We start from the raw sequence: 8348 nt of genomic DNA, 5'->3' as shown, positions 1-8348 counted from the left end.
TCAGACACACTTAACACTAATGACTAAACAAAGATATCGTCTGTTTATGAAGCAGTTATCATCTTCACAGAATTGACAAAGAAGTGTGCAGACACCAATGCTAATAAGAAACACAAGGAAATCCTAACGCATCAGCATTCTCGGAAGAGGTTGACACAGATAACATCTTAAGGAACAAAGAAAGACCTGTTCACTCTTGACACCCCAGGTGCTGTGTATGTTGCACTATAGTGCTGCATCGAGAAAACGGACAACCCTATTGATGTGGATTTTTCATTATTGATTATTGTAAAGAAATGGCGACTCCCCCTTTAGCAGATTAGCTAAATGTTTGCGTAATTTAGGCATAAAAGTTATATTATTGTTGTTGTTGTTGTTATCGTTATAGTTCTGGTTAATTTCAAAAAATGGTTAAATATATTTACAGTTTTTGTTGCGTTCGTTATATTTAAAAGTTAATAAAGTTTTAAAATCTAACTTTGTTGGAGTGCTATATATGTTTAAAAAATCGGGTGAATGGGGCCTTGAATCGGGTTATTGTCATGTGTGGGCTTTGCAAGTGTACTGCTACAAGATCGGACATTTCAAACTCAAATGCACGTTCTTTTTCTTACCTTTCCGAAGCATGGAGCGCAATAGCAGGCAGAGAAAGGGTGATGCACGTGTTGAACACTGCCTGGCCTGGCAAGTTGCTGGCAGTGCCCCCCCGCCCGCTCCTGAAAGAGGGCACACACACACCGCCGCCCCGAGTACTTCACAAATCTTTAAAAGACCATGCGCTTGTTCATCAGGCTTAAATGGTTTATCACCCCTTCTAGAACCCCTGCATCGACCCTCTGACGTTTCCTGGAAGAATTAGCACGTAACACAATACCAAGCCCTGTCAGCTGAAACCCCCGAGAAATCATGGGGCATATTATCAAGGGGGTTTATTTCCGCTTTTTTGGCTTTAAAAGCCAAAAAAAAAGAGATAAAATTATCTCCCTATTACCAAGCTGTCGCTAACACCAGTTAGTGACAGCTAAAAGGAGATAGCGACCATCTTGGGCCCCGCTTTGCATATCAGTGATATTTATCACTAATGACATGCAAAGTGGGCGTGCCAAGATTTTAGCGACTGGAAACAGTACCTAACCATCGCTATCTCCTATTACCAACTTTTGGAGATATTCGCGCTAAGCGCGAATATCTCCAAAACCTAACACCTGCCCTGAGCAGTTTTTAGCCATGTTATCCAATGGGAAGTGGATAACATGGTTAAGAGCATTTGCTGGATAATGCATGAATATCGCTGACTTTTCAACGATATTCATGCATTGCGGCCGTTTTTTATCGCATTTGCGATAAACCTTGCTAATAGCAAGGTTTATGTGCGATAAAATTCGCCGATGTGCGGCGATAATTTTTGTCTCTAAACAAGTTAGAGACAAAAATTATCGCTAGTTGTTGGTAATATGCCCCCGGATTTTTCCTTGCAGGAATCGGGAGGCGAAAGACTAGCACTGAAATCAGTAGTCTCACGCCTGAATCGGGAGGGTTGGCATGTCTGGATACTCTACAGCTGGGGCCATAAACTACATCCGCAGGGCTAGGTGATAGCCTAGGTCCGGCCTGGACAATCGGACACAGAGGAAGAGGAGTGTCAGAGGGTGCGTTAGTGAATAGGGTGAAAGGGAGGTGTTGGGCGGGCACAGGGTGTGATTCTCAGAGAAGAGCAGCGCAGATGGGGGGAAGTATATGGCCCATGCATGAGAGAGAGAGCGGGGGTGACCAGTGCGTGGGGGAGATGCTTGCGAGGGTGGGGAGCCATGCTGAGGATCGGCGGCGTGCAGAGAGTGGGCCTGGTCAAGGCATCTAAAATGGCTGCCGTGCACGACAAAATTGTGGCATTGGACAAAAACGCAAGATGGCGCAGACAATGTTTATCAATAAGGATTCATTTATAACAAAATATTTACTCGCAGTGACAAAATGGTGGTCAACACTTCCTGATTTCCATCGAATCGAACGTTAACAAACGTCACGCAGCAAAAAAAAAAAAAAAGCTCACGCACAGAGCAGTTTTTAGCCATGTTATCCAATGGAAGGTGGATAACATGGCTAAGAGCATTTGCTGGATAATGCATGAATATCGCTGACTTTTCAGCGATATTCATGCATTGTGGCCGATGTGCGGCGATAATTTTTGTCTCTAAACAATTAAAACGAAGCACAAAATGGCGAATTCCCGTTTCGCTACCAGTTTGCGGCCCGTGAAGCGCTTCTACCGTGAAAAATCATTTTTTTTTTATTTTCCCCACAGGACCCTTTAATAACCCCAACAACATTCCTAGGGGGTCAAGAGGGGTATACCTTGCCCCCTTTCAATAAATTCCGCCTTCGTTTTTCACCTCTTCTTCTCTCTCGATCCTACCGAGAGATAAGATGGCGTCCGCTCCGGACTGTTTAGAATGTTGACAGACACCGGAGAGCCAATCAGCTTTCTGCGCGCAAAGTTCCGTTTCGCGAAAAGTAAGCGAACCGGACCGCAGCCCGGAGCGCTGTTACAGATATATATCTTGTTTTGAACGTTAATTTCTCAAAAACTACTGGAGCACATATCTTGAGACCTAGCAAAGGCACATCGGGCTAACAGTCCCTACAATTTTGCCAAGTTTCGTGCAAATCCATTCAGCCGTTCGAGCTAAAAGTGAGTCCAACCGCCCTATGGAAATTAACATGGGAAAAACGTGTTTTGGGACCCCCCTTTTTTCTCGGCCCCCCCTCGACAAAACCCCCCCAAATTTTCAAGGGCTGCTCAGAAACAAAATGTGCCATTTTCCTGAAGATTTCAGCCGATTCCGTCCACAAACGCCAAAGTTATTAGACATAGAATTTTCAAAAATCCCATAGGGAATAAATCCTAACTATATATACCTACTGGCGATGTATGTATGTATGTATATATATATATATATATATATATATATATATATATATATATATATATATATATATATATATATATATATATATATATATATATATATATATATATATATATATATATATATATATATATATATATATATATATAGATATATAGATATATAGATATATAGATATATATTACCTACTGACGGTCGCCAGTAGGTAGTTATAGTTAGGTTTGGCTACCATCGGAAATCCGCAACATTCTATTGGGAATAACTCTGGCGCTGGTTGAGGAATTTGTGTGTAATTTTCAAAAATTTTGGCCAGCTCCTCTGCGCTCCTTCCCTGAAAGTTTCGGGGGGATTCGTGAAGTGGGGGCTGAGAAAAAAGGGGGGTCCCAAAACGTGTTTTCCCCATGTTAATTTCCATAGGACGGTCTGACAAGTCTACAGCCCGAACCGCTGAATGTAATTACGCCAAACTTGGCAAAATTGTAGGGACTGGTACGCAGATGTGCCTTTGCTATGTTTGGTGAAAATTGCTTCAGTGGTTTTTACGAAAATTAACTTCAAAAACACATATATATCTATAGGTGCTCTCCGAGCGCTCACAGGTGCGCGTACCGGGAGTGCGCGAGCGGAAAGCTGATTGGCTGTCGGGTGTCTGTCAATATTCTAAACAGTCCGGAGAGTCCGCCATCTTGTGTCTCGGTAGAATCGAGACACAAGAGGTGAAAAAGAAAGGGGGAAATAATTAAAAGGGGGCAGAGTAGACACCCCCTGACCCCCTAGGTCAGGGTTCTTCAAACTGTGAGGCGCGCCCCACTGGGGGGGCACGGCACCATCCCAGGGGGGGGCACGTGCTCCACTCCGATCTTCCCTTTGTTCCCGTTTCTTACTCTGGGTGTTTCTCCCAGGAGGGGGCCAATTCATGGGGTCGATAGCTTCGGCTGCAGTGCAGGCAAGGAGTCTCCTCTGCTAAAAACAAAAGCAAACAAACAGACACGCTTTCAGCTTTAGCAGAGAAGACCCCTTGCCTCCCACTGCAGCTGAAGCTGTCGACTCCGTGAATTGGCCCCCTCCTGGGAGAATTAGCCCTTCCCAGAAGGGAGAGAAGGTTTACGGAGAGGGTTTGAGGCACGGGCGGGGTGGGCTCTGGCCCAGGGCCCCAGCCTTTCAAGGGGGGTGGGAGTGAGGGGGAGGGGGGGGGGGCCGGAGTCCTTCAGTTATTTTGGGAAGGGAGGGAGAGGTTGCAATCTGGGTTTGGGCCATGAATCGGGACGGTGGGCTCTGGTCTGCGGTCATCAACTCATGAGGATCTTTGTGTGGGGCACCGAAGTGTCTGTGTTCAGGGATGTTGGTCTGCAGATTCGAATTTGAATCATCAAATGTGTGAGGGATGTCGGGTGGAGCCGGCCACCAGACGTCCGTTATGTTGCCATGTGGATGAATAGATGTATGGGTGGAGTGGTGGATGTATGGGTGGAGTGATGGGTGGAATGGTGGATGTGTGGTTGACATAGTGGATGTATGGGTGGGGGTGGATGGATGAGTGAGGGGATGGATGGATGGGTGAAGGGGGTGGATGGATGGTGGGAGAGAGGATGGATGCATGAGTGGAGGGATGGATGGGAGTGGATGGATGTGTGTATGGTTGGAAGGGTAGATGGATGGGTGGAGGGATGGATGGATCAGTGAAATGGTGGATGGATCGATGGGGGGGTGGATGGTGGATGAGTCGGTGGGTGGATGGATGAGAGAGGTGATGGATGTATTGATGTATTGATGGGTGAAGGGGTGAATGAATGAATGGATGGATGGATGGATGGATGAGTGAAGGGGTGGATGTGGGGATGGATGGTTGATTGAGGAGGGTGGATGGACGGGGGATGGATGGAGGAGTGAAGGGGTGGGTGAGAGGTCAATGGATGGATTCATGAGTGGATGAGTGGATGGATGAGTGGGTGGATGGGTGAAGGGTGGATGGAGGGATGGGTGGCTGGGTGAGGGGGGAATGGAGAGAGAGGGGGAGGATGGATGGATGGATGAGTGAGGACATGGATGAATGATTGGCAGAGTTGATGGGCAGGTGTGTGCATGGATGGGTGAGGAGAGGAGAGGAGCATGGAGATGGATGGGTCAGAGAGTGCATGCATGAGTGGGGGGAGGGTGGAGAGCGGAAGGGATGGATGGGTGGGTGGATGGGTGGGTGGATGGATGAGTGGGGGGTTGAGTGGGTGGACAGATAAGTGACTGGGTGGATGGATGAGTGGGTGGAGGGATGGCTGGATGGGTGAGAGGGTGGGTGGTTGGATGGATGAGTGAGTGGATGGATGGGTGGAGGAGCGGATGGATGGGTGGAAGAGTGGATGGATGAATGGAGGAGTGGATGGATGAGTGAGAGGATAGCTTGGGTGAAGGGGTGAGTGGTTGGATGGATGAGTGGGTGGATGGATGGGTGGAAGAGTGGATGGATTGGTGAGGGGATGGATTGGGTGAAGGGATGGATGGATGATGGATGGATGGGCGAGGGGGTGGATGGAGGAATGGATGGGTGAGATGATGGATGGAGGGATGGATGGTGGTTGGGTTTGCAAGTGGTTGAAGGGGTTTGGATGTGGATGGGGCACAGATGGAGGGACGGAATGAATGGTGGGGGAGTTGGTGGATGACAAGGTGTACATGATGGATGGGGAGGGTTGTGATGACTTCCTTTGCCTTGGAGGATTGTGTTTTGAGCTGTGTGGTACGCCTCTGTTGTTTCGCCACACCCATTCACAGGCCTGCAGTTTGCTAGGCACTCTTGTTGTGTTGAGCTTTGTTTGCCGGATGTGGCCCATGGTGTGCGCGTTGCAGTCGATCATGTGGTGTGCCGAATTCCAGAGGTTTCGGTCGGGTGGTGGGGGGGCCCAACATCTGGGGCAATTCAGCTGGGGGGGCTCAACCTGAAAAAGTTTGAATACCTCTGCCCTAGGTTTTCTGAGGGGGGCCTAGAAGGACCTTGAAGGGCAAAAAAAACGTTTTGGTTTTTTTTTGAAATTTTCGCGGGGTAAGCGCTGGCGGCGCCCCCCGGTACACTCTCCGGTACGCGCACCATGGGGAAAAACAGTGTAAAAAAGTAGAGTACAAAAATAAAGTAGAGTGCTTAGAGGAAAGTGATGCATTGCTGGAGTATGTCACAAAAATGATGCAACTCCAGCAATGCATCCTTTCACATGGGGCTAGTCCCATGTGAAAGGGCCTGCGTCAGTCTTACGCCTGCTGTGTCTCATAGATTTCACTGCGTCACTTCTACGACCCTTCCTTACGTTAATACGCCCCCTTTGCATACATTACAAATGGTGCAGGTATAATGTGGCGCAGGGGTTTACAAAGTGACGCATGTACCTAGATGCGTCACTTTGTAAATATGACTTAACAAGGTGCATTTTTTACACCACTGGTGCATCACAAAAAGGGACGCACCGGCGGCGTAAAAGTGACGCATGGCCTCATAAATGAGGCCTTCAGTCTTCTACTCATGCGTCATATTTAATGTATGACGCATTATATCGCAAGGAGTTACAGATACGTCAGTATTTCTGACGTATCTGTAAGCGCAAAAGTGATGCATTGCTGGAGCGTGTCACAAAAGTGACACAACTCCGCAATGCATCCTTTCACAAGGGGCCAGCCCCATGTGAAAGGGCCTGCATCAGTCTTACGCCTGCTGTGAGGCAGGCGCAAGGTTTTGACGCAACGGTGTCGTAAAAGTGACGCAATGAAATCTCATAGATTTCACTGCGTCACTTCTACGACCCTTTCTTGCGTCAATACCCCCCCTTTGCATACATTACACCTGGCGCAGGTATAATGTGGTGCAGGGGTTTACAAAGTGACGCATTTACCTAGATGCGTCACTTTGTAACTATGACTCAACAAGGTGCATTTTTTACACCACTGCTGCATCACAAAAAGTGACGCACCGGTGGCGTAAAAGTGACGCATGGCCTCATAAATGAAGCCTTCAGTCTTCTACTCATACGTCATATTTAATGTATGACGCATTATGTCGGAAGGAGTTACAGATACGTCAGTATTTCTGACAAATCTGTAAGCGCAAAAGTGACGCATTGCTGGAGTGTGTCATAAAAGTGACGCAACTCCAGCAATGCATCCTTTAGTATAACGCCTGCTGTGAGGCAGGCGCAAGATTTTGACACAATGGTGTCCTAAATGTGACGCACTGCGTCACTTCTACGACCCTTTCTTGTGTCAATACTCCCCCTTTGCATACATTACACCTGGCGCAGGTATAATGTGGCGCAGGGGTTTACAAAGTGACACATCTACCTAGATGCGTCACTTTGTAAATATGACTCAACAAGGTGCATTTTTTACATCACTGGTGCGTCACAAAAAGTGACGCACCGGCAGCATAAAAGTGACGCATGGCCTCATAAATGAGGCCTTCAGTCTTCTACTCATGTGTCATATTTAATGTATGACGCATTATGTTGCAAGGAGTTACAGATACGTCAGTATTTCTGACGTATCTGTAAGCGCAAAAGTTATTGCTGGAGTGTGTCACAAAAGTGACGCAACTCCAGCAATGCATCCTTTCATATGTGGCCAGCCCCATGTGAAAGGGCCTGCGTCAGTCTTACGCCTGCTGTGAGACAGGCGCAAGATTTTGACGCAACGGTGTCATAAAAGTGACGCAGTGAAATCTCATAGATTTCACTGCGTCACTTCTACGACCCTTTCTTGCGTCAATATGCCCCCTTTGCATACATTACACCTGGCGCAGGTATAATGTGGCGCAGGGGTTTACAAAGTGACGCATCTACCTAGTCACTTTGTAAATATGACTCAACAAGGTGCATTTTTTACACCACTGGTGCGTCACAAAAAGTGAAGCACCGGCGGCGTGAAAGTGACGCATGGCCTCCTAAATGAGGCCTTCAGTCTTCTACTCTTACTTTTTCTTTCACTTTCTCTGTTTCTTCACTGCCTTACTCACCTTGTCTCACACACAATTGTCTTTATCCAGTCTGTATCTCCACTCTTTCCTAAATATCACTGCTCTTTTCTTACCCTTCCACACCACCGTTCTTTTACTACATTTTCTTCACTTATCCACATTCCCCATGTTCACTCTCCTTCTCCTCACTCTCGTTCCCCACACTCACCTTCTTTCAGTCCCCCTACTTCACTTCCCTTCCCCTCTCGTCCCTTTCTTTGCTTTCTCACTCATTTTCCTCTCTTCTCTCACTGCACTCCACTTCAGTTACTCTTTTTCATTTTTTAAGAATACAGCTCTTTTTGAGAGAATTGGAGGTAGTTCTGAAAAGAACTTTTTTTTTCTTCTATTTTCCTTTTTTCTGAACAAAAACAAAAACAGGGAATGGGAAACTGCTCACCAGGAGCAAAAAAAAATGATCAAAATTAGGACTG

This window comes from Lissotriton vulgaris, chromosome 7 (genome assembly GCF_964263255.1).
Source record: "Lissotriton vulgaris chromosome 7, aLisVul1.2, whole genome shotgun sequence".
Lineage (NCBI taxonomy): Eukaryota > Metazoa > Chordata > Amphibia > Caudata > Salamandridae > Lissotriton > Lissotriton vulgaris.
This window is presented reverse-complemented; position numbering follows the sequence as displayed.